The sequence below is a fragment of the Dendropsophus ebraccatus genome, chromosome 2, assembly GCF_027789765.1.
Source record: "Dendropsophus ebraccatus isolate aDenEbr1 chromosome 2, aDenEbr1.pat, whole genome shotgun sequence".
In the NCBI taxonomy this organism is placed as follows: Eukaryota; Metazoa; Chordata; class Amphibia; order Anura; family Hylidae; genus Dendropsophus; species Dendropsophus ebraccatus.
In genome coordinates this window covers 114,187,206-114,213,947 of record NC_091455.1, presented here as the reverse complement: position 1 = coordinate 114,213,947, position 26,742 = coordinate 114,187,206, and the positions used below count along the sequence as shown (strand labels likewise).

The window sequence follows — 26,742 nt, the reverse complement described above, 5'->3', positions numbered from 1 at the left end:
GTAAAAACACAGTTCCCCCAAATAAAAGAAATGCGTTTTTTTTTTCAATTTCACCACACTTTGAATTTTTTTCTGGTTTCGTAGTGTACCAAATGCAAAAATTCAGCCTGTCATTGCAAAGTACAATTAGTGACGCAAAAAATAAGGTCTCATGTGGGTTTCTAAGTGGAAAAATGCAAGTGCTATGGCCTTTTAAACACAAGGTGGAAAAAACGAAAGCGAAAAAAAAGAAAATGGGCCCCGTCCTTAAGGGGTTAAAAGGCAGCAGGCCGATAAGCGGATTGCAGAGATAATGAAGCACTTCGCTATTACTGGAAATTTGCACATCTCTACTCATGACAATAGTATCTCTGCTAGTCAGGTAGAACCCTACTCTCTACTGAATAGGGACAACAAGGCCAAAACTAAGCTATCTACAGTTGGGTAAATTTACTCCTTTGGGAGAGATTCTAGCTTGCCTATTAAGGGTACAAACACACACACACACACACACACACACACTGTATACGCAGCAGATTTGATGCTGTGTTCAGTTATTTAGATCTAATCTGCTGCATATCGCAGCAGAAAATACACTGCCTATACGGTGTGTGTGTGTTTGTACCCTTAATTTCCAGTCATGTTTTAAGGCGCTTATTCACTTGCTACCTCCAATTGGTGGCACCAGAGAGCAAGCTCTTTTACTTGAGGGGGAGAGAGCTACTCTGCATATCCTTTTTCCCAAAATTCACAGTAAAGATTGAATGACCTATAAGTCTCCACATGCCTTTTGGCACTCTCGTCAAGGTGAAACTTTCCCTCTTACAGTCCCACTGAGAAAGCACAAAAAGAATGTGACATGTAAATGACATTTTGGTGACCACTAGCTTTTATTAAAGCAATTCATGGAGCTGGTTCATGGAGATCCGATCTGCGAACCTCTTACTTAAATATGTTGTGCAAATGTATCTTGCATACATGTGAGCACATATGAATCTTCAGCAGCAGTACAAATCATGTCTAACAGCATACAATAACACACCCTGAATGATGAACGGCTCTTACATCAGTTATCTCACGAGAATTAAAGCACACACGGACTTAATCCGACTCAAGCATTAGGAGGAGTCTCTGGTTGTTACAGATCATCACAAGAAGCATCTCCAAACTTTCAGGTTGTGAATAAGGTGCTGGTGTAAACACACAAATCATAGAAATACTCTGTTCGGCAGATGAACAAATCAAAGCCATCTGCTAAGAGTATCTCTGTGAAGTGGCTGAGCAGAACACTAGCCTCACTTAGTGGGGTGCACAGAAATCATACTGCTTTATAACCTGTCAGCACCTTTCCTGCAGGCGCTCACATTAGTTCACTTTCTGATGTGAAGAAGGAATGTTAAAAACTGGCTTTATAATATTCCCAGTACAATGAATTCCATGATGTATTCTGACAGAGTGCAGAAATAAAAGACGTTCTATGCCTGGAATGTTATACCAGAGGCCTGCAAACAACTTTACACTTATTCATTCCATTTGTTTATATAGACATTAAGGACTATTAGTAGAACATTTAAACATCCTGGACCACTAGATACTACTGTAACAAGGAGTCCCCTTAACCTTGCTAGACCCAGGGGCTACACCTTACTTAGAAAATCTCCTAGAGTCTTAAACAGGCCACACACACATTAGATGGCCTAACCCAACTGCCCAATCTCTATCTGCTATTGGGGCACAGTCTAGAGCTGTGGTGTCAAACTCAAATATATAGTGGGTCAAAATCTAAAAAATTGGACAAAGTCCTGTGTCAACCGTGATATTTATTGTAGTGTGCAGGCGGCATCTTTACAGTCAGTAAAGCGTCCATGTCACTGCCGCATGTACCGCCCCAGCTGTAGGAAACCAACTGATTTCCTCTGTTGGCCAAAAATAATGGCACAGCCATAAGGCCATAGGCTGTATCCATGTTTTCCTGGACTCCTTAGGGCTGCATCTGACTTCTGCAGCCACTGGTAGTCAATAATATCAAGTAAAGATCTAAAGTCATAAAGGTATTTTTTTTAGTCCTACCTGCATGTTTTCCTATTCAAGGCAGGGATAATACAATACAACCTTATGATCAGTAAATGATCTGATGGATAACTATAGGAGAAGACATGACAGGATGTCACAGGTACTGTAATAGGATTCTTCCCAACATTCAAGAACTATGGTGCTACAAGACCAGTAAATGTAGTATTACATTTTGTCATCTGTTTCATTGCTTTTCTTCTGATTCTAACCAATTTGCTCATAAATAACTCTCAGCATGTTAAGTCTATGCTGCACATTTGCCACCTGGCAAAGGCAAGATAAAGGAGTAACAAGGCCTTTGCCTTTGACATTTTCCAATATGTACACTCAGCCAGGAAAAACAGAGTTTTTGGAAGGAATAAAATACTATGTATAAACAGTTTTCCGTTCAAATGTTTATTTTCTTAAATAATTTGATAGGAGGAACCTTTGCATTACAAGGTAGCATTTCAGTTGCTTTCCCGTGGCATGCTGCACAGGAAACATGACGTTATTTGTCTTGCTATTCATGAACTGTAATGTAATAGACTTGTTTACAGGTTTCGTATATTTTATTGGTAACCAACGTTAGGTACATGTTATATTATTAGATAATGGTCAAACTGCCAAGATTCCATAGAACACTCCATGGTATACTTTTCATTTGTCAAATACAAGCATTTCCATTAGAGGCCCAGGCTGTATAACAACTCCTGCTGTAGGTTTTCTGAAGAAAAAAATAAAAAATAGAAAATAAATATATATATATAGCGTCACAGGAATTTACTTTTCTACCATGGAAGTTCTAGTTCTATTGTTTCATCTCTGATAGTGCTTGCATTGTGTGGGATGAACACTGTATCAGATAATAGTGAATCTGCCCAGGTGTGGTACCTTTGAAACCTGAAGTCACCTGCACCTTTTTGAGGTCAGGTCATGGTACAATACCCAGTGACTGGCTGCAAAGTTATTGTGCATAATGTTTTATAAAAGTTCAGCTTTATATGCTAGAAAAATTAAACCTAAACTAAATAAATATTCATGTGAAAAAACATATCTATCTGGTGACCATAGCCAACTAAAGAGATGGGTAACATCTTCCAACTAAACGGATAGATCTTATCTTTCAACTATGCTGAAAAAAGGCTCGTACACTGTACATTCAGCAACAAAGAAAATATGTAGGGACACTGATACAAAATTATACATATATAATCAAGATTAATGAATGCACCACTGCAAACAATTTACAATTATAGACACAATCTTAACAATTAAGAGTTTAAATAAATCCAATTTTATAAATATATATTCATCATCTAAAAAAACCCCATCCTGACACAACCAAAAATAAAATGCTCCTGTACACCTTCAGTTATGGGCCAACATTACTGTCTTTTATGTTATTATTATGCCTCATTATTTTTTTTAAAAGGAGCAATCATAACAAAAAATAAATAAATCTCATAGATCTGTAGTTGTACTGACACACCATATTTACTCCAGAATAAGGCTGAGTTTATATTGCATTTACATTGTCAAAATATGAAAATTGTCTGCTGATGTATCCTTGCTTGATCAGCATGGGCCACATTCAAATCAATGACCTGAATGCAGCCAGCTAGTCGCTATTTGGGTAATTTTCTGAACATATACGAGGTTTGGCAAAAGTTCAAGCCAAAACTCTTATGTTTGGAAAATGACCAGAAAGTAGTTACTAGCCGACTATTTTTGGATGACTCAATTGAAGGGGGCCCATAACAATTCAAATATGGATATGTTTTCATTGCATACAAGGTATACAAAAAATTAAAAATGTAATGGAACAATTATTGACTCACAGTTTTACAGTCAGAGACATTACAAATCTGCATCACATCAAAAAAGGAGACAGCAGAGTCAAGTAGTAGGGCTGCGGATAAGGGCTTGTCCAGGGTAAACACACAATTGAGCATGCAGCCAGGGCTGTGGGGGACATGACAGTGCTGTATACTTACCAGGCCGCCCAATATCCACAAAATCCAGTGATGTGATACTCCTACCATAAGTAGTCGCTCAGGATACACAGTATAGTAACTATGCTGAGTGGCCATTTCCGGTATACATGACAGTGAGTATACAGCACTGTCACGTCCCTGGAATCCCCAGTTCTGTGTTTATCCCGGGCAACCCCTTCAAAGTGTGCAGAAGGCAGAGTCAAGTTTTGCATATTTAATTGTGTAGTAACTGTAATAAGTGATGCAGGGTTTCCTCAGTTACATTGTTAATGTTAAAGGTAACCTGTCACCCCCCCGTGCCGGGGTGAAGGCCGCCCGACCCCACTAGAGCCTCGGATACTTACCCCATCTCGCCAAGTCCCGCTCCTGGAGTCAGTCCCGGGACAGAGATATCCTTGTCGGAATATACACCAAAATTAAGTTACGCAGATCTCCCTCAGCCTATGACAATAACTGTCTCATACTACGGATGGGGGACTAAGTGTTACATATTTATGCACATATATTGGGTTCTAGTCATGAAGTAACAAACCGATAGAAGAACAACTAAACCTCAGAATTATCGCAATATGGAAAATCTTTATTAGTTAAAAACACATATGAACGGAGAGAAGCAGGAAAGAAACGATGAATCACAACTGGATTGCCTTTTTCGGATAGGCGAAACGTACGTCGGGGTGGGGGCTGCCAATGGACATTCCATTCTATTATTTTTACTTTGGTAATATACCCTTGTTACTATTCTAGCACTTTATATTTATTGTCCCTGCAAATAAAATATAGGTGTGTGTTTTCATATCCATAGTAGATAGAGCATCATATATTATTTTAATCTTTATCACACCCTATGTGGTCCATCTGCATTACCCCCTGCTTGTATGTTCGTTGTTGTTATTTTTAACATTCCTCCAGTTGTGATTCATCATTTCTTTCCTGCTTCTCTCTCTTTTTAACTAATAAAGATTTTCCATATTGCGATAATTCTGAGGTTCAGTTGTTTTTCTATCGGTTTGTTATATCCTTGTCGGAAGCCCGGTGCTCGTGCTGCAGAGGTGAGCCCGACGCCTATAGAGAATGATCATCTATGCAGCGCGCGCACCGGGCTTCTGACAAGAATATCTCCGTCCTGGGACCGGCTCCAGGAGCGGGACTTGGCGAGATGGGTTAAGTATCTGGGGCTCTAGCGGGGGGTCGGGAAGCCTTTACCCCGGTATGGGGGGGTGACAGGTTCCCTTTAATAAATATAGCTGCCATAGCATACCTTGTCCCAGCTGTGCTGTATTAGTGTGCTGTGGCGAGCTCCCCCTGGTGGCTGGAAGCCACCATAACGTACACTCTGTCCCTGCTGTTCATGTGACATGTGAATTCTTCTTCATGGAAAAAGAAGACATCTCCTGAAAAAAAGACCTAGCGCATCTTTGGGAGCAAAATTAATATAAGGCACTGTCTTATTTTTGGGGAAACACTGTAGTGAATATATATTCCTAATGTTATCACATTTCAGGACTAGTGAGCAAACATACAATTCTATTTCCTTTGGATATATTTTTATTTTATGTTTAGCTAAGTCTTCAATAACATTGGGAACAGAAATGATGGTGACCATATGTTCTCTATAACAATGTTGCTTGCACATATCATTTGAAACATATCATGTCTTCCTCGTTTTCTTCCCTAGGTAACAATGTCTGCTATTTTGGCTTGCCTGCAGGAAATCCCCAGAGATTCTCTCTTCTCAACAGGAATAAACACAAGGAGTAAAATGCCTTTCCAGAATGTAAACTTGGCAAGCATTCCCAGGATATACAACAGAACAATTGACTTTGTATTGGATAGACTTATAGAGTTCACTCAGTCTCAACTGGCTAGCCTGAATATATAATTCCCTGTATCATGGCATGTAGACCATGCTTGCATACAAATACAAAAAAATGTTTGTCCCTAGCACAATGCTACTTTTTTCTGTTTTATCTTATCTTTTTTCACAGACAAAGCAGACATGGTTAAAATTATGTGACCACTGCCATCTTACATTCTATCATCATGAAGACCTTATGCTTTACCCTAGCAAGTTTTACTAGTGGTCAGGTTAGGCTAGGCTAAAAGCATTAAAAACAAAGCAGTGCTTACCTGATGTGACCCCCCTACCACTGCTTGTCCAATAGTGCCTTGTCCTTACTGCCCATTGCCTTCTGATTTGCTGAAGAACCCCCCGAATTGCTATTCCCTTAGTAGAGCTGCGGTTAGAGATGGTGTGTCCTTCCAGGTGTTATGTGACAGATCTACAAAGCTGTTCTGTGAGTATGAATATTTCTTCTTAACCACAGTCAGCCAAGCTGTGAAGATCCTCATAACCGAAGTACCCTAAAGCCACATACGGACAAGGAGAGAAGGAGCTGCTGCACCTCACACCTATGGCTGACACTAATGCCTCTCGGCTTCATTTAAAAACCAATGCCAAGATGTTGGTATATAATTTAATCAAACCATATTGCCTCATGTACCACGTGCAGGTCCCCTGGCCCACATGAGTCCCTACACTAAACCAATACTGTGTCTGTCAGCGACCGCCAGTTCAGCAAAGCGAGCGCAAGCCAACATCTTCATCTTAACCTGCTAATCGCAGTATCCATAAGAGGACAGTCACCAAATATTGTTACTTCCAAGCTGTTTATTATTACTTCCAGCTAGAAGCTATATCTGCATTGTACTACATGTAACTGTATGTATACTGGATTTTTGCACAATAACTGTTCAGTAAAGTCATTTCACTGAATCCTAGTGTCAGAAGTTATCTGCCTGTGAAACAGCATATTAAAAAGGAGCATGTGTAGTACCCAAGGGACACTATGCTAGTATCACCATCTTGTCCATGTGACATACACAGCTAGCTTTGCACTTTACCATCTGTTGCAACTCCTTGTGTTTACTACATGGCCAAACCCCTTCAGTTAGGTGGTTTAACGGAAGATTTATAACAGAAATGATTGTGTATTTCATAAGTAGGACCCCGAAACTGATTTTCCTAACATACCTGTAATCTTCAGTCTTTCATGACATCATTTTGTGACTATTACTTGTAGTCAGCATTAATCTTTATATTAATCATTGAAACATCTTGGAAGACCTTCACACAAGATGTAGAAGCTGAATGTCTATATGCTTACAGCTAATGCCAGAACCTTTCATTGTGGCCCTATAAGCGGTGTATATCCTCTAGTACAGTTACATACACATACTTCTTACACCTGTTTCTTACATAAAACCTGACATTTTAGCAGAAGAGTGAAGCTAGTTGTTTTATTAAGTTACCATCAAATATGCTATTATTATGTCTTTGAAATGTATACCTTCCACAAAAACCCACAAATGGTGAAGGTAGGATACACAAAATAAAGCACCTATTCTTAGGATACCAGTTTATACAAGTGTTAGCAATCATCATTCCAGACCATTGCTAGTCATGCTATATCACTAGAAAGACTTCAGCTCATAAATCCACTCGGATCTGTCACTGATGTTCACTACAGACTAGCATTCACCTGTAATGTAACTTCACATTTTCTTGGAACTTTAGAGAAATTTAAGTTTGAATATAGAAAAAATGCCCCTTTCCATACTTAAGGAATAGCTCAGGGAAAAATGAGCAATCTGTCAAACACCTATATTTTTCCCTCTGGTACACCATTTATCCCTTGACAAGGTTGTCCGCAAAGAGTGAATTGGCCGGGCTGCGGGGATATGTAATGTATACCTTACCTGGGAATGGCACAGGTAAATATACATTACTGACATATCCGCTGCAGCCTGACTAAGTATACATTTTTCCTGGACAACCCCTTTAAGGTAACAGCTATTTTGCCATTTGGAATGCAATTTCTCACTCACTACATTTCAAGTGCCATAACTCTATTTCTTCATTAGCGTTGTGGTATGGCAAGTCTGACAAATGGAGGCCTCCTTTCTTGTTAATGCAATGACTGACAAAAGGTTTAAAATGCTGGTATTGTTTTTTTGGTTCTCAGATGTAGACCATTGCAGAGAGTAAGTTGTTATTACACACATCATCTAGGCCACTCCCCTGCACAGAGGTGATCCTACAGGCACAATCGCTCATCAATTGTAGTGGCCAAACAACAACGAATCACAGAAAATTCATAATCCTCAACTGGGTCTCAGCCGTTACCATCCCTGTCAGCAGGAACTGCAAGTGCTGGTTAATGTAAGAATACCATAACAATATTGGCAACAGCGCCACTATGATATCTGCCCATATTGTTTCACATATTTTCTGGAGTTTCCATTTAACATGTTTGACATCTAGTGAGTGTGGCATGTTCTCTTTTAACACATGTACTGTATCTATCTCTACTTATACCATGTAGTGACTGGTGCAGCCTTAATAAATCAGAGCTGTTGACGTGCAATTATTTACAGGACACAGTGTTTTATTCTATTACTAAATCAGGCAATATACAAATATCAAGAATATAATTTATACCAGAGGTGTCCCAATTGTAGCCCCCAAGCTGTGGAATAACTACAGTTCAAATCATTTTTGGACATCCAAAGCTTTGGCTGTCCAGGCATGATGGGAATGGTAGTTTTGCAACAGCTGGATAGCATGGGTGGGCCTTTGTTACTACATGCTGAGATCCCTAATTCCCCTGAGTGGTTTATTGCATAACCTATGCCAAAGAATCTGTTTACTTAATCAAGTCTTATGAAAAAAGCGCCAATGTGAACTTCACCTTACCATGATTAGGTGTTACCTTTCATTACAGCAACCACCAATATCCGTACCTCTTTTATACTCTTGCTCTGGCACATTTAATTTGCATTCCTCCTTTCAATTTTACACCTTACTTTCAATCTGACAATTTTATTAAATGCTGTGTTAAAAACGGTTTAACATAAAGAATAAATAACAATGGGGGCCATGTGTGGCAGATTTTTCCGCTGCTAATCGGAATATGTATTTTCTGTTGAAATCCTTGGATAATTTGCAGTGAAGTCTTTAGGCGTTACATGTTTTACAAGGGTCGTCCAGGATTTTATTTTTTACATATGGACATTCCCCGTCTCCACTCCTGTCATTGTTCCTGTGTTGTCTCGGAACTGCCCCAGTCAGCCAATTACTGGCTGCAGCTGTGTCATGTCCAGTCAGTCATTGGCAAAGCAGGACTAAAGGAGGTATTACTTTTTTTTTTTCACCTGACTCCCTGCTATATTTACAATAGTTCCCCTTAGACAACCCCTTTAAACCCTTCCTGCAGGATCACGTATCGTCACATCCATTTTTGCAGTGGGTTACCACATATTGACGTCCTAGTACATTCTTAGATGAAACAGGCACAGGAGCTGGGCACCTGCTAGGACCCGAGCCGCACTCGGAATCCGTCAGTTAACAGAATACAGTAGGAGAGTAGAATAAAGTATAAATATTAAAAAAAAAAAAAAAATACAAAAATAAATAACTATATACTAGGGATGGTCCGAACCTGCCAAGGTTCGGGTTCGTATGAACCCCAACGCTCGGTATCAGATTCCCGCAGTCTGCCCGCTCCGTGGGCGGATACAGCGGGAGGAACGCCTGGAAAACTGGGATACAGCCTATGGCTGTATCCCAGTTTTCCAGGCATTCCTCCCACTGGATTTGCCCGCTGCACTGAGAGGGCAGACAGCGGGAATCATTACCGAGGGTTCGGGTTCGTACGAATCCGAACCGAACTCGGTTCGGACCATCCCTACTATATACAATAAACAAATAATCTCCAAACCCCTAATTCAAATATTAAATAAAAAGGACACATATTTGGTATTGCAGTGTGCGTAATAATGCTGGCAAATTAAGAGAGTGACTAGACCCCTGACTAATGCAACAGTAGCATCTATTGGCTGCAGTTATCAACATGTTTCTAAACTCCTGTATTATGTTAGCAAAGTGACAGCAACAGTGACATAGCAGCAAATGTAATGCAGGTATGGTGGCTGATACTGCAGGAGAGGATATTATACTAGGTAATGAAGCTGGGATAAGAAGAAATGGGAGAAATAGGAAACTGGAGGGAAATGATAATGGTAGGAAAATTATATCTAAATGGAGTAAAGAGATAAGGGAGGATAATGATATCTGAATGGGGTAAAGAGATGAGGGTAAATAACAAGGGATGGGAACGGTAGAAAAAGAGGAGAATAGCTGTTTACACAATGTAAAGTACAGCCAGTATAAAGTATGGCAGTATGACGCCATCCGTTGCTATGCAATGGACAGTGTTATACGTTGTTGGAACATAGCCTAAAGTGTTAGGATGGGATCTGCTCCACATTGTAGAAACTACAGCAGGGTTACTTTGACATGGGCATCTGTACAGACAAGGACACTGTGCTCTGTTAGCAGCATGAAGACAAATTTGGTCAGCAGGTCTTATATGACTCTATTGGTGTCAAAATGCTGAACCCAGGGAAAAGATTTGTTTCTATGAAATGCTGAGCACTTATTTATTTTTAATATATTTTTGTTGTAATACATTCAGTGTTTAAACACAAAGGGAAACTAGACATTGAATAGCTATTTGTTTTGGAACACTATGCTAAAGCGTGATGTTTCTAGTCCAACTAAGACTAAAGTGACCCCAGTCCAGTGTTATGGCGAGTGACTATTTGCTCTTAAGAGAATTCTCCCAGTCTCTAACTGCCTAAACCAGCGAATGCGGAGCATGCAGAGCGTGTCCTTTAACTGCTCAGTAGTCCTAAACCTGTTATAGTTTTAATCACAGGATATTACATGAATTAATCACAGTTACTGCCTAAAGGCTTAGTGCTTGATGTTGGCTTGTATAATAGGAAATCACAGATGATTCATAGGAAATGTCGCAAGAACTCATTTAACATATAATGCCTAAACTAACAAAGCCTCTTAGGAAAAAGGCACAATCCCTCTGTGGGTCTTTTACTAAAGTATAGGCTTTTGGGGGTTAAATAACATCTTCGCTCTTCTTGACTAAAAAGGCATACTGTTTTCAAAATGCAATCCTAATCATCATTATTATCACGATTATAATATACATTTCTGATTGGTTGCCAAGTAAAAATGGGTTTTGCTCTAAATCATGTGACTTTCACAACGTCATATGGTGGACAAAAAACATGAAATCCCATTCTTACCTTAAAATTTTGTAATTTGTGTATTGTTATCTCCTGCTATGAATTGTCTAGAAAAATGGGGTGGCAAATGATAAATGTCCAATATGTGTCTATTTGTGGATGAGAAAAGCAATTTGTTTTACATGAGCTATTACATGGGCTGCGGTCTTTAACTACCGTATATAGTAACCTGTACAAGAAAATAGCTGTATACAGAGTGTGATGGATAGGATGTGCAAGCTTGTACAACATAGTTGTGCATCCTGATACAAAGTACATGTACATGATGTCTCCAATCTTGTTCTACATGGCAAAGCCAACAAAATGATCAACATTCACTGCACGGTGTGGATTGGGTATAGTCATATACTACAGAGTATGCTGGAAATGAAGATAGTTGATTGCATATGGGATAAAAAATACAGTGGTACCTTGGTGTAAGAGTAACTTGGTTTAAGAGCGTTTTGGTTTAAGAGCTCACAGTTTTTCAGAATTGTGACTAGGTTTAAGAGCATTGCTTTGGTTTAAGAGCTCCCTGTACTGGGTGGGAGGGGGAGTGGGGGAGGGACATGGTCTGCATAGCGGGGTCTACAGGACTGTACCCTAGGACTGTACCCTAATCCAGGAAGTCTTCCTCACCTTCCAAATCATAGCAGATCCACTTGCATCTTGCACATGCACTTGCTTGCATCAGAGGACAGGACTGTGGAGGTAATCTCTTCATAGCTGTAACCCCTCTCTCCCCGGACAGAGTGCTGCATGTATGTGCCCACAACTGCCCTGCTCATTCCTTCATGCCCCCTGCAGTCTCTGTCAGCCCTTGTGTTTCCCATCCTCTCCATTACTGTACAGTAACTTATAATATCACATATTCTGCTGTTTCTGAATGTTTGTTTCATTTGTTTTACATGTTATTCAGAATAATAAATCATTATTTTTGTGGTGTGGAACCAATTGTCTGCATTTCTATGATTTCTTATGGGAAAATTTGAGTGGATTTGGATTAAAAGCACGGTCCCGAAACGAATTATGCTCATAATAAAAGGCACCACTGTAATTACATATAATGCAACAGCAGCATACATTGAATATTGTTGTATTGTTCTTCTCTGCACACCCTTATATGCCGCATACCGGATGTAGTAAAAAATTTTCAATATATGTAACGTTCCTGTTGCGGTAAAGCATGTAGAGGTGCCCTCCTTGTCAATGTACAGTACATGTGTATCACAATGAAAATGTATATGTCTGTGATGACACTTGTAGAAACTGTATACAAAAAAGCAATAGAATATTGCCCATAACATTCATGATATTCAAGATCAGACATAAAAATAACAAAAACAAAACACAACAAATAAAAAATATGATTAGGGCAAATAATTGAATAAATATGAGCATATGCAGAATATTATGAGTACAGTGATATTTCCATAGCTGTTTGCAATAGTAGATCTTTGTTTACAACGACAGCTCAATTAGTTTATGGCAATGGCTGTGTTGCTTACATACACACTCCATTAGGCCCGAGACAGAGATTACTGGTGGGTGGCCTGGTGGTGTGACTGCTTACTTTGCACTGGCAATGATGCTTGGAATTAAATGTGTATATGGCCTTAATGTGTTAGTTTACATTTATCTACATTAAGCTGGGTTAAGCTAATTGACCCCATGAGGCTTTGCTGCTGTATCTGGGATTGTCAATTTACTTAGGCAGTCGTTGCAGATTAGTGGTATAGAATTAGAGCTAATACTGTTATGTCTTTAGACATCAGAACTTATATAATAACAATCATACCTCCAATATTACTGAGTGATTGACGTCAGCGCTTGTGTAGGAATGTACACATGCCTCCATAAATAACAGCCTAAGAGACATTTTATTTAGAGTCCAGAGGATAAACAGAATGGGGTCCCTGCTTAAGATTAGGCTGGGTAAATGGCACGTCTACCCCTCTTAATCCACGGTGTAAAACGGGTCTGTGGCTAACAGGTGGCATAATACAAACACATGAACTGTCAGTTCCATTCTCTTCAATGTTGATCACTTGTAAAACCACTTGTCCCTGGGTAATTGTAATGGACCCAGTGCCTAAGCTGCTCTGAGCAGTCAATCCAAGGAAGAAGCATTACTACCAGAGAACCTTGGATGTTTTCTGTTTTCTGCTTAAGAAAAAAAAAAAATCACCAAATTTGCATTCAGTGGCAATGGCAATGCGTGCCAGAGATCAAGCAATGTTAATCTAGCTGTATTGGGATTGATTAGTGGGGAAAATGGAACACTCATAAGAAGAAAAATAAATATGGTTTATGTGGTTTATGGATAATATTTACACATGATGATACACCCTCTGCAAGGGTGAATTTATTTGTTCACCAGACCTATATGTCGTCCCTTGGTGAATGGACATGATGCCCAGCTGCACCTCAATGCAAAAAGGGAAATCTAGCACTTAAAGTGATACTGTCACCCCCATAACAGCACCAGTCTAGGATTTCCTTCAGTCTTCGGTGATATCACTGGGCTCAGCATCATCAGGGGGGCATGACTTCCAGCGATGGTCTGAGGCAGAACGTAGGGCACAAAGGCTTAAGGTACCCATACACATTAGAAGAAAGTTGTTGAAATCCGACTATTTTAAACAAAATTATCATTAATCAGGTGGAATTTTAACAATGGTTTTCCATGACCAATGACAGTCCGTCATTGAACAGAAAGAAGTTAACTGTGTTTAAAGTTTGTGTTAGATAGCTAGATACAGAAATTTGAGGAAAGAAAGTTCCCAGAAAGACCATTTGTCCTATGGACAATTACTGTAACTGCAAATATGGACTATTATAATGTCCCTGTCACTTAACAAAACTTCTGACATTTCAAAATAGACACTCCAAAAGTTTTTATCTGTCAGGGTCATTAGAATAAGCTGGAAGAGGTGGATGGCTCAGCACTTTATTCCCTTGCTCCCTGCAGTCGCCATCTACTTTTAGGAGACAGTCCTATAGACCTATAATAGAGAGCATCTCCTGCAACTTTGTAATGATCGTGGATGTCTGAACACCCATACTCAACTGATCAAAACTTTGCTTCTCCTGCTGTATTCCATGATTCTTGCAGGTCATATTGCATAGACAATACGACAAGTACGCTCTCCAGCAGTAAGTTGTCCTTCTATTGCTACCTAGAAATGGCTACTTAGACATAGATATATGACTATAGATATTTAGATTTAGCTAAAAGAGATTCCCCTCCAAAAGAGTAACAGTCCTGCCATGGGCATAAGACCTAAGAATTCTGAGCAATAATACATCTCTATCTATTATCTATCTATTAATAATCACTTACACTCTGACAGTCAGCCTGCCTGTCAGACAACACCCTGCTCACCGTCACTGTGTTAACAGTAGAGAAAGAAATGTATTATCTGACTACTCTGTTTGGTCAGAGGTCAACAGCAGCCAAAGGACTAAAGGCCCTATTACACAAAACAATTATCGGACACATACCCCAATACTGGCCGTTACAGCCAATAATCGTTTTGTGTAATAGAAGACAGCGATCAGCCGACATGGACAATGTCGGCTGATCATTGCTGTTGTTTGTCTTTCAACATGTTGAAAGACAAATGACTAATATAGCAATGATGCTATCTTCTATAGGCTGCCAAAAAGATCTAGCAATAACCCGGGAAGCCCCCCCCCCCCCCACACTCTGCACTCACCCCGCTTTTCTTCATTATATCACATTGTATCACTATTTAGTGAATTTGGGACCATCTTGTTCATAACAACAACAACAAAAAATAGTAAGTGTATATCTAATATTTGTACAGTCAGCCATTACTTTGACAGTGTTACCCACAGAGTACAGTTTATAGTAGATAACAGTAATAAGCAAACTGACCAAACCCAAGCACTCAGCATTTGACTCCCAGAGGCTGGAGAAGTTGGATGCTGAAAATTATCCATAATTTACATGTACTGGAGTTTTGCCTGTAATTACATACACCCAGCATAATACATTTACTTTCATGAGAACAAAGCTGTAATGTACAATTGTTCCTAATATGTAATTTCAATAAAGTACAATAACTTCATTGACTTACAACTTCAACATTGTTAAATCCACATATAAATGAATCAGTTGTCATACTAGTATATGATATATTGGCCTCAATGTAGGGATCACTGAAAACCCATTCTCATGATCATGTTATACCTTGTATCTCTGTTTTTAATGCATAAAGATACATCCTTAATAATCCATAATATAATCAAAGCACAACACTAGTGAACAATTCTAATACAATGTTACAGCAGTTCCCATCCAGGTTTACACTGTAAGGCCATGTTCACATGGCATAAGAGACCCTCCGGGTCACGGAGCGGCAGGTCTCTGAAAAGATCATCCTGGCCGGTACTGCAGTACCAGCTGGATGATCTTTCGGCCCGCAGAGTTCTGATGCGGGCGCATCCGTGCGCACCCGCATCAGACCTCCCCACTGCAGGCTATAAAGCTTGCGGCCGCAGCCGCTCGCTCCACTGTGTGCACTGACATGGTTTTCTACGGCCGCTATTCACTGAATAGCGGCCACAGAAAACTGACATGTCAGTTGTTTGCAGCGCCGCTAGGGGTCCCGGCCGGAGCATATACTATGTGTGTACGCTCCAGCTGGGATCCCATAGACACCCGGCCAATGTATTTTCTCGTATACGAAAAAATACTTTATAAGAACATAGCCTTACTAGCTATGTTCACACTGCATATGAATCCGTCCGTAGTGCGAACCGCGAATATACGCACGTAGTTTTGAGGTTGATGCGTTCGCTTGAAAGTATACAATATACGCCTGCACAGTGCACACTACGTATGAGCTTACGGCCGGATCGTATACGGTGCCGTGAAAAATGAACAAGACCATTGTTTGAGGACGGAAATGTTCCAACTCACGGCCGTGGATTTCCATGCGGTCCCATACGAAGTACTTATTTCAGCCAAATTGAACTTGATTTTTCGATCCAAAAGGTTCTGTGTGGTTTACGGGGCTGGGCGAAGATTTCCAAGTAAATGACCTGCCTCAGATCGCTTCGAAACAAGCTAGGGAAGCATAACTGTACTACGGGCGTATGTTCGCGGTGCGTACGCACGCCCGTAGTTTCAGCCGCACATGTACGGCAGCGTAAGAACTGCGTACGGATTCGTACGCAGTGTGAACATAGCCTAAGGCTGCGTTCACACTACGTATATTTCAGTCAGTATATGTATATTTCAGTCAGTATATTTCAGTCAGTATTGCAACCAAAACCAGGAGTGGATTAAAAACACAGAAAGGATCTGGTCACACAATGTTGAAATTGAGTGGATGGCCGCCATATAACAGTAAATAACGGCCATTATTTCAATATAACAGCCGTTGTTTTAAAATAACAGCAAATATTTGCCATTAAATGGCGGCCATCCACTCAATTTCAACATTGTGTGAAGAGAGCCTTTCTGTGTTTTAAATCCACTCCTGGTTTTGGTTGCAATACTGACTGAAATACAGTATACTGACTGAAATATACGTAGTGTGAATGCAGCCTAAGGCTATGTTCACACTACGTATATGTCCGGCCGCATATTTTACCGGCCGGACATATACGTGTTAAACTCCGGCCAGGAATTTACACAAGTTGCGGCCGGCTACGTACGGACCGCGAACTTACGCCCGTAGTCTACTTACGCTTCCCGAGCGCCCTACGTTGCGATCTGACAGCGGTCTTTTACTTGGAAATCTTTGCCTAGCCCCGGACACCCCACAGAACCTTTTGGATCGGCAAAGAAAAGTCGAAAAATGAAGAAATCTCCACTACGTACGGAACCACATGTTACGCTACGGACGTAAGTTACGGCATTTTCGTCCTCAAACAATGGTCTGGTTCATTTTTTACGGCGCCGCGTACGATCCGGGCGTAAGTTCGTACGTAGTGTGAACTGTGCAGCCGTACATCGTATACTTTCCATTGTACGCAAACTACGTAAATCTCCGGCCACTTATTCATGAAACGCGCTACGTCCGGAGACTTACGTAGTGTGAACATAGCCTAACACTGTAAACAACACTGTAAGGTACAGATGGCAAATTGCTTTAAGAGGGCTCAAAAATGCCTGGCATTGAAGCAGGTTCGGCAGTCACAAAGTTATGGCAAAAATTGACATTTATAAAATTGCCCACCTGCATAATCCCCACATAATAAACCCCCATGTGTATTTCCTGGGTGTACAGACACATCCGCTGGGTTGCAGTGACGGAAAATGAGATGAGAGGTTACCCCCTACTGCGTCACATTGAAAACTCTCCATTATACACCAGGTGTAACAACTGAAGCTCAAGCTCATGGTGTTTGCTGATGACCCCCTCAGCGCAATTGCGCATTATACGTGATTGCTTCCAGCACACCCTCTTACATACCCCTCATTCCATGCTACCTCAAAGGGTCAAGGATATCCTGATTATAACATCCACTTGAAAGTCGTGGAGTAAAATCCGTTCTGTCACACATCTTAGCCCACACTTCTCTTTTTGTCATTGATTGGGAACCCAGAAATTCAAAATGGTCATCTTGACCGCACATTCATAGCATGGTACAGAGTCTTCGACAAATTAAACACTTTATTGATATTACAACTAAACAACCCCTCACCCTCCAAACACTTAAGGACACCTATCCTACCATACAATTTCCCTTCTTTGCTTATCTACAAGCTTACAGCTATACTGCAAAATATCTCAATACCGTACTGCCTGCTGGGTGAGACGCAACCTTTCATAAAGTGCTAAAACTATCAACAACTTCTAGGAAACAGATTTCCATATCTGTTACTTTAACTAGAGATAAGCAAATTGCTCATCTAAAAGAAGCAAAGTGCTTTATTTGATCAGCGCTCTGCTCATTAAGCCGCCGGCCTTTTAGTGCTGCTCCGCTCCCTGCCACTTCCCCCAGGATGCCGGGAAAAGCTGGATTCAATCCTGGGAAACTTCTCCCAGTTTCCCAGAATTGGATGCAGCTTTTCCCCAGAACCCAAGGTGAAGAGGCAGGGAGCAGAACAGCACTAAAAGGCCGGCGGCTTGATGAGCAGAGCGCTGATTAAATAAAGCACTTTGCTTTTTTTAGATGAGCGATTCGCTCATCTCTAACTTTAACCATTCCATAGATTACAGAACAGAGACAACAGGCCTCACACATTGGCCCCAAATTGACCTAAACCTAGACAAACCCGATCTTTTGCCCATTCTTAAATACTCATTGAAGACGTTACCCTCACTCTCGGCCGGCCCGAGAATGAAGTCAGCTAACCACAGATATCAGCGGTTTGGGGTGGTGGTGGGTGGGTACAGATTCACTCTAAGCTTTCTAGTGGTACAGCCGACATATAAGTTACATGTGAAGAGGAACCAGTCAGAATTCCATAGGTGGACAAAAAAACATAGGGAAAAAGGTGGAGGACATGCTAGGGAGGTTACATGGATGATCAAAAATATAAATCTCACCAGGGATATGATATTTAGCTAGTAAAGTAATGGGATCTCTATTAAAAGTAACAAGGCTCTTCTGACCTTTACAGAGATCTGTAGAAACTGTTGTGACATCACACAATTAACGGTTGTAAGTCAAATAATCAGGGCTTACAACTTGGCAATTGTACACACGCCACTGACCGGGCACGCTCATTGTCGAATATTCTTTGTTAACATCTTATCTTATTTACAAACAGTACACCCTGCATAGATTGTGGACCCTGGAGAGACCGAAGACAAAGAGACTGCTACAAACCTCTGGAAAGAAAGTATCTTAGGTTATGCACAAGCCAAAAAGACAGAAATGGCTGCACATCGCACCCATGGCTGACACGAAAGCTTATTCAGCTACATTTAAAACCAACATCAGAAGTTAGTATATAATTTGGCCAAACCATATTGCTTCATGTACCACGTGCAGGTCTTCTGATACACATGAGTCCCTAACCAAAAAACATCACTGTGCCGGTCAGCGACCACAATCCCTGCAAAACGTGCGCAAGCAGAGAAGGGGGGCCACGGAATGGCCCTGCAACCCCATTGTCACAGGACCAGACCCTAAAGGGCCCCCCCGGACCCTGCAGGCGCCACCGGCGGAAAAAGTGGACGCCAAGCAACACAAGTGTGAACAAGCTCTTACCTCTCTCTCCATTCCTCTGCAGGTAGAATGGGAGAGTACTAGGAGATCCTCCCCTTATGTACACAGGTGGCTCCTGCTAATTTGGATCACATGGGTCTTACAAAGCACGGCTTGCAGGGCCATTCCGTGGCCCCTCTTCTCTGCTTGCGCACATTTTGCGGGGATTGTGGTCGCTGACCGGCACAGTGATGATTTTTGGTTAGGGACTCATGTGTATCAGAAGACCTGCACGTGGTACATGAGGCAATATGGTTTGGCCAAATTATATACTAACTTCCGATGTTGGTTTTAAATGTAGCTGAATAAGCTTTCGTGTCAGCCATGGGTGCGATGTGCAGCCATTTCTGTCTTTTTGGCTTGTGAGTATCTTAGGTTAGTTTATGCATTATATGACCGGCAATATAGATGTACAGTATATGGCACCTAAATTCTATATTCGATATTGTTGATTGATCTTAAACGTTTTTATCTGCTTTATAATACAAGGCAAAAATAAAAATATATAAGGACAATATATAAATAATATATATGGACAAACAATACGTAATGTATTGAGAGAAAACATATGATTACAACCGATATATATATATATATATATATATATCCAATTGAAAGTACTGCAGCACACCGTTGTAAAAGTGAAAAAAATTAAGTGATTTATTCAATCCATATAGCAGGTAATGCTACCTGAAAATCTTTTGAGTGCAGCGCCTTTTCTTCTTTATATATATATATATATATATATATATATATATATATATATATAGCATACATAGCTAACATTTTTTAGGCTTCCTGCTCTGCACGCATTTTGTTTTTCTTGGAAGGCAGTTGAGAACTGTTTTAATGGTTCCTTCAAGAAGGACTCTTAAGGCTGCTTAGATGGGGGTTGCTCTCACCAAAGACACTGCAAGCTATGTATATTTACTCAGTAGGAGAGCAGGATGCTATTGATCTGTAAAAAATAAAACAACAATATGAAAGGCTGTATGCCAAAAACAGACATACTTTTTTGTGTTATTCAAAAGAAGCCTTTAGGTACATGTACAGTGGGGAAAATAAGTATTTGATGCACTGCCTATTTTACAAGTTTTCCCACTTACAAAGAATATAGAGATACACTTCAACTGTAGGACATTCTATAACAAAAATTCCGGAAACTCTTTTTGTATGATATTTTAATAACTAATTGGAACTTTATTGCATGATATAAGTATTTGATCACCTACCAACCAGCAAGAATTCTGGCTCTCACACGCCTTTAAAGGGAACCTGTCACCGGGGACGCGGGCACAGAGCCCGCCCGACCCCCAAAAGCAGCTCTCGGATACTTACCCTTTCCGTCGAGTCCCGTTCTCTATGGGTGCTGGACTCAACTCAGCGGCGCGTGCACGGCTTTGGGCGCTGATATCTTTGTCCTGTGACTGGCTCCAGGAACGGGACTCGAAAGTGTAAGTATCCGAGGGCTGCTCCAGGGGGTTGGGTGGGCTCTGTGCCCGCATCTCCGGTGACAGGTTCCCTTTAAAAAAAAATTTAAAGGGTATATTCACACATAGCATTAAATGTGTGTTAAATTGGTGTTAATTAGTGCAATTTTGCAGCAAATTGAGCACTTCACAAATTAATATTTTTGCCGCAATTCCATTATAATTGTGTTTTCATGGCAAAATATCACAAATTAATGTTAAATAACCCCCTTCACGACCCAGAATGTAATTGTACCTCCTGGGTCAGGTAGGGGGGTTCAGAGAGGGATTGTGCGGCAACCCCGCTCTGAACCATTGTGATCCCAGCTGCTCTTAGTAGCTATTTAGATGCAGCTGTCAAAGCTGACAGCTGCATTTAAATAGCTATTTTCTCATTGGTGGTCTAGTGGGCAGACCGCCCCCCCCCCCCCATGCAATCACGGAGGGGCGACCTGTTCAACTTAGCCAACCGGGACGCTGATCCTGGCTTAGTAATCAATAGATCTGGTCTGCAGCAGACCAGAGTAATACAGCAGTGCTGTATTATATACATGCTGTATTAACAGTGCTGTAATATATACATAGCATTGATCTCTATGATAGATCAGTGCTGTGTATACAGAAGTTCCCCAGGAAGACTTCTAATTACTGTAAAAAAAAATTTTTTATAATAAAAATGTAAAATTTAAAATAACCCCCCTTTCCCCATTTTATAAATAAAAATAATGAATTAATAAACAAACATATTTGGTATCGCTGCATGTGTTATTGCCCAAACTATGAAATTATCACATTCCTAATCTCGCACAGTAAATGGAGTAAGCGCAAAACCCGTGCAAAGTTGCTGATTTATTGTCACCTCAAATCCAGAAAAATTGTAATAGAAAGTGATCAAAAAGTGATCATATATGCATGCCAGCTTCCGATACAAATGAAAGTGTAATAAGAATGGTAAAAGAGCGATTGTAGGGAACATTTAGTTTTTTAAAGAGGTTTTAATTTTTTAAAAGCCTTTAAATAAAATAAAAGTTATACAAATTGCCTGAAGTTGTAATCGTACCAACTTGAGAAATAAGATAACATGTCAGTTTAACATAGGGCAAACGGTGTAAACACAAACCCCACCAAATAAAAAAATTTATTTTCAATTTTAGTGCGCAAATAATTTTTCTCTAGTTTCCATATTTTCCATATTTTATGAAAAATTAAGTCTACCGTTGTAAAGAGCAATTAGTGGCGCGAAAAATAAGGTCCATGTGGACCTGTAGGTGGAAAAAAAGGAAGTGCTATGGCCTTTTAAACATTAGGAAGAAAAAGCCCAATCCTAAAAGGGTTGAATGCGCATTTAATGCTATGTGTGAACATAGCCTAATGGTGCGTTTACACAGACATATTTATCTGACAGATTTTGGAAGCCAAACCCAGGAATGGATTTGAAAAGAGGAGAAATCTCAGTCTTTCCTTTACGACCTGTTCCCTGTGTATAGTCTGTTTCTGGCTGCGTATTCGCAGAGAGACTCGCTGAGGATCCCGGCCATGTGTACTCAATGGCAGACAAACTCGCAGCAGGGATGTACATGAGTTTGTCCGCAGCTCGCCCCGTTAACTCCCCGGCCGCCGGAGACTATACATCACCTGATCCCGGCTACGGGGCTCCCGACGTCTTCATGGCCCGTTCAGCCAATCAGTGCTGCGGTGGGGCAGCGCACTGATTGGCCGAGCGGGACGTCCTGGGAATCAGCGAAGGACCAGATGATGTATAGTCGGGACCAGGTGATGTTATAGTCTCCGGCGGCCGGGGGGTTAACGGGTCGGCCTTTGGACAAACTCGCAGCAGGGATGTACATCCCTGCTGCGAGTTTGTCTGCCATTGAGTACACAGGGCCGGGATCCTCAGCGAGTCTCGCTGTGAATACTGCAAGTGTGTTTGTACCCTAAGGAATTAATCACTGTGAACACTAAGGTTATTCCGGGGGGGACGGGGGGGGGGGGAGACACGTATTCATCTACTCTCACTGTGGATTAACGGTGAGAGGAGATAAAAGCATGCAGTGCCCGTTACCGGTGGCCGCCGTTATTACCAGTATAACGGCGGCCACCGGTAATCCTCGATCGTTGATGCGGGGACTGGCAGGGACTGAGCCCACACTCTGCCCCAACTTCTCAGCGACCTCCGATAGCTGAGAGGAGGGGTCTGCGGGCATTTTCGGCACTGCTGCACTATTCTGTGCCGTTCTGTGTGGATTGTGTTTGGTGCACTTTCTTTTACTTTTTTACACTAGTGTACATTACTGTACACTAGTGTAACACTTTGTATTGTATCATGTGACCATCCTGCTGACAGGCAGTAGCACAGCCACCCCTGTCAGCAGGATGGCTTATCTATGGTAAGCCCGGGGGCCTTCATTAGGCCCCCGGAGTTACCATGGAGACGTCGGGGGTCCGGACAGCGCCGTGGGACCTCCGATCACGTAAGTGGACCTGCGGTGCCGTCCGGTACACACCGGAACCCGTTAGATGCCGCTGTCATGCTTTGACAGCGGCATTTAACGGGTTAAACTGCCCGGAGCGGAGAATCGGTAAACAGTGTAAGCGCAAAAAAATCCCAAAGTGCACAACTGCGCATTTTTGGTTGCATCAAATCCAGAAAAATTGTAATAAAGAGCGATCAAAAAGTCGCATATGCGCAATCAAGGTACCGATAGAAAGTCCAGATCATGGCGCAAAAAATGACACCTCACACAGCCCTATACACCAAAGGATAAAAGCGCTATAAGAATGGGAATGGAGAGATTTTTAGAAACATATATTTGTTAACAATGGTTTAAATTTTTTACAGGCCAGCAGATACAAGAAAAGTTATACATGTTATATATCGATTTAATTGTAACGATTTGAGGAACATGCATAACAAGTCAGTTTTACCCCAGGGCGAATGGCGTAAATACACATTCCCCCAAATAAAAGAAATGCGTTTTTTTTTTCAATTTCACCACACTTTGAATTTTTTCTGGTTTCGCAGTGTTCTTTATGTAAAATTTCAGCCTGTCATTGCAAAGTACAATTAGTGACGCAAAAAATAAGGGCTCATATGGGTTTCTAGGTGGAAAAATGCAAGTGCTATGGCCTTTTAAAAACTAAAATTGGCCCCGTCCTTAAAGGGTTAAAGCGACTCTGTACCCAGAATCTGACCCCCCCAAACCGCTTGTACCTTTGGATAGCTGTTTTTAATCCAGGATCTGTCCTATGGTCCGTTTGGCAGGTGATGCAGTTAGTGTCCTAAAAAAATACTTTTACATTTGAAGCCTGTGCCAAACGGGAGTATCTGTGCCCTAACTTTGCACCACCCCTCCGTCCCTCCTCCCCACCCTCTTCATCATAAGAAATGCCACTGAAACATTTTCTACATGCTGAACACTGCACAGGTCCTTAACGATTCAGCCCATGTGTCGGGCTGCCACAGGTGGGGAATAGGATGCAATCTGCCTGGAGCATTCCTAATGATGAGGAGGGTGGGGAGAAGGGACAGAGAGGTTGTGCAAAGTTAGGGCACAGATACTCCAGTTTGGCACGGGGCTTCAAGTTTAAAAGTATTTTTTTAGGAAAATAACTGCATCATCTGCCGAACGGACCACAGGACAGATCTTGGATTAAAAGCAGCTATCCAAAGGTACAAGTGGGTTTTTTTTTTGGGGGGGGGGGCAGATTGTGGGTACAGAGTCGCTTTAAGGAAAATAAATGGTCATATAAACATGGGACGGAACGGTGGTTTGAGAAGACAGGTGGAAGCACCAGAACAAACTGTGGATTTAATGTTGGGAAATGTCTGCACCTGTGCTATTTACTGTATAGTGCTTGCTAGGCAGAATAGAGTATTACCTGCAAAACACTGATCCTGGATAGTGGAAGGGAATAAAATAAATAGATTTCTGTCTAGTCTGTGTTCTTTTCCTTGTGACATTTTTGGCAGCGCATATGTGCTCTCATTTCACTTACGTTTTTAAATAACCTCTATCTTTAGTCATAGCAAAGGAGAAAATAATGCCTTGGCAGACAGGATCAGTAAACAAAATAATCAGAGCCAAAGAGGTTTGCTGGCAGGCGCACTCTTAAAAGAAAATGTCATTTTTAATGTGAAACTGAGTTCCTGAGATTACATTGAAATACTAATAATAAACTCTTGTCAGCGTGATTAGATCAGCATGGGCTAAGCGGCAACTTGGATGATGGCAAACCACAAGGGCTATATGGGCTACACTTGGTGACAGTACAAGCTGTAGCTGCATGTATCTGCTAGGTAAGCCTATCATAAAGGAAACACCACATCTCCCATTAGATGAGATGAAATTCGAAACCCAAATATCCTGTTACTCTTGAAACATCCAAAACCATTGCTAAAGTGCATCCAGCAACCCCACCTCCAACAAGTATGGTAGTTACTTTTACAGCAGCAGTCAGGATTTATTGACATGAGTGTTTTCCAATGTCTCAGATATAAATAAACATACATAAATATTTTCTAAGCAGTGCTCCTATGCATAGTAAATCTAGAACTACTCTATGTGGGGTCATTCATCATTTTAGTCAGGTGAATTACACTGTAAACTGTACTATAATCTGACGTATTAAGTTTGAAGAGAGTGTGGATTGCTATACATATATTTTCTCAACAGTCACTTCTAGGCATATCATGTCCGGCCTATCAGCTAATGCAGAGATGTCAGTTTAAAGCGATTCTGTACTCACAATCTGTCCACCCCAAACCCCTTGTACCGGTAGCTGCTTTTAATCCAAGATCTGTCCTGGGGTCTGTTCAGCAGGTGATGCAGTTATTGTCCTAAAAAACAACTTTTAAACTTGCAGCCCTGTGACAAATTGGCGTGGCCTAGAGTTTCTGTGGCCTAGGCCTGCAACGCCTCTCCGTCCCCCTCCCCGCCCTACTCATCTTTAGGAATGCCCCTGGCCAGGATTTCTCCTAATCATCACTTGTCTGAACACTGCACATGTGTTGGATCATTAAGGCCCATAAGAATTGTTCAGACAAGTGATGATAGGGAGAGATCCTACCCAGGGGCATTCCTAATGAGGAGGAGGGTGGGGAGGTGGGACGTAGAGGCATCGCAAGCCTAGGGCACAGGTACTCTAGGCCATGTAAATTTGACACAGGGCTGCAAGTTGTTTTTTAGGACAATAACTGCATTACCTGCCAAACCGACTCCCGGACAGATCTTGGATTAAAAGCAGCTATACGAAGGTACACACTTTGATAAATCTGGGCCAGATTCTGTTAGTCACATATGGATCCATTGTGCCCATCTTTTTATTAGGGTGGGTTCACATGTACAGGATCTGCAGCAGATTTGATGGTGCAGCTGGAAGCTGCAGATTTGCTGGATAAAGATTAGTGGGCCTAGGATGTCTCTTGGTAATTACAGACACATACTTAAAACTTGCCGAGGCTGATCATGTTCAAGTAACAATAATATAACCTAATGCTTTTAATAAAACGTTTAATAATGTAAATGTAACTTGTCCTGGTGGAAAAAGTTTTACATTTAGATGCATGTCTACTAACCCAGAAAAATAATATTTCAATGTTAAAAGTGCAATGGCTTATTTTTATGGCTCTTGCTTGAAATGTGCCTCTCTTTGGTCAGGTTTAGTGTCTAAAGCTCAGCAAGAATTCAAAACTTCAGTAGACTAATAAAGTGTGAGAAAAGTGATTTTCTGTAGTATAATAAAACCTTCTACCCCAACCTTTACTGTCAGCATACTAATGTAGAACTAAAGTAGTCATTACAAAAAAACTAAACAAAAAAAAAAACATTGTGGTAAAGGGAGTCTGATATACACAACCTCTCATATTAGTCCTTGCGTATGAGGATGCGGAGCACTATAAAGCTGGC

The 26,742-nt window shown here is 41.1% G+C and overlaps 1 protein-coding gene across 4 annotated transcripts in view; it reads right to left on the bottom strand.

Annotated features, from left to right (window-relative positions):
* Positions 1–26,742, bottom strand: part of FBXL7 (F-box and leucine rich repeat protein 7) — a 193,196-nt gene that overhangs the window by 31,447 nt on the left and 135,007 nt on the right. The window contains exon 1 of one of the 4 annotated variants that reach the window (XM_069960248.1): positions 20,706–20,776. The exons of the other annotated variants lie outside the window; for them this stretch is intronic. The gene's annotated coding sequence lies outside the window, so the exon portion shown is untranslated. Of the gene's footprint in view, positions 1–20,705; positions 20,777–26,742 lie in introns of those variants that run through there. 4 annotated transcript variants of the gene reach the window in all.